We start from the raw sequence: 1,209 nt of genomic DNA, 5'->3' as shown, positions 1-1,209 counted from the left end.
CATTTGCTCGCATCGAAGAATATAGCAGTGATATGTGCGTCTACCAAATCTAGTCAATTGATTTGTAAAGGTTTCATATAAGTTTTTAGTGGAAGTACGAGGGGATGCTGAAACATTCCTGGCTTTGGGTGAAAGAAAATACAGGAGGATCAGTTAATTACGATTTTATTCAACATATTCCCTCACTTATTGCAGATTCACTCATTTATTGCAGCGGCCTTTCAGTTTTTCTAAGCCCAGTAAAAGAACTCGGAAGGTTGAGCCTCCAGCCAGGCCTTTCACGATACCTTTAAAGCCAGCTACTTTTCAACATCCCCTCGTATGTAGCAGAGGTGGTACTAGGGGTGTTGTCAGTGATTGCTTTAGTGATATTGTCAATAAGGTTGACAGAGTACAGTAAAAATATTGGTAGATGTGATGTGGTGTTGGGTGTGTCATAGGTACATACACATATAAATATGTGTGCATGTGTGCGTGTGTGATCTGTATATACACATACACTCACACACGCATATGTGTATATGTATGTATGTATGCATATATGTTGGGGAAATTGATATGGTGTAGGGTGTGTGATGTATGTGTATATATATATATATATATATATATATATATATATGTATATATATATTTATATATATATATTTGCGGTTTAACAAGGTAACCAATGGTTTCATGTTGAAGAGATCTCCACAATTGTTCAAGCGAATTACTTTTGAATGTGAGTACTCGTGGCCATTTTAGATGAGCGCATATATATATATATATATATATATATATATGAAAATTTGGAGTTAGCGTTTATGCAACTGTTTAAGGGATAAATGTATCCGTAGGCACTACTGGTGCATTACCTAACTATGTATAGGCCTTGCTGTAAGGTAGTTGGTAACTTAAGTTGGTAATTTAAGTTGGTAATTTAAGGGTAAACCGTGCTTGAATATATTCAGATAAAGTAATAGAAGAAATGAAGCAACATGTAACAATTAGAAGTTGATCATTAGTATTGAATGATCATAGTTTAATTATAGTTAAGATAACATTTACACCTGTTTCCGTTACTTTTGAGGTAAACTTGCGTTTATCTCGTTTATATCGTTCCATGTAACAAACATCATCAGAATGATTTGAAATTTTCTAATGATCAACTTCTGTTACATGTTGCTCCATTTCTCCACTTTATATATATATATATATATATATATATAT

This window comes from Octopus bimaculoides, chromosome 1 (genome assembly GCF_001194135.2).
Source record: "Octopus bimaculoides isolate UCB-OBI-ISO-001 chromosome 1, ASM119413v2, whole genome shotgun sequence".
Lineage (NCBI taxonomy): Eukaryota > Metazoa > Mollusca > Cephalopoda > Octopoda > Octopodidae > Octopus > Octopus bimaculoides.
Note: the sequence above shows the minus strand (reverse complement) of the source record.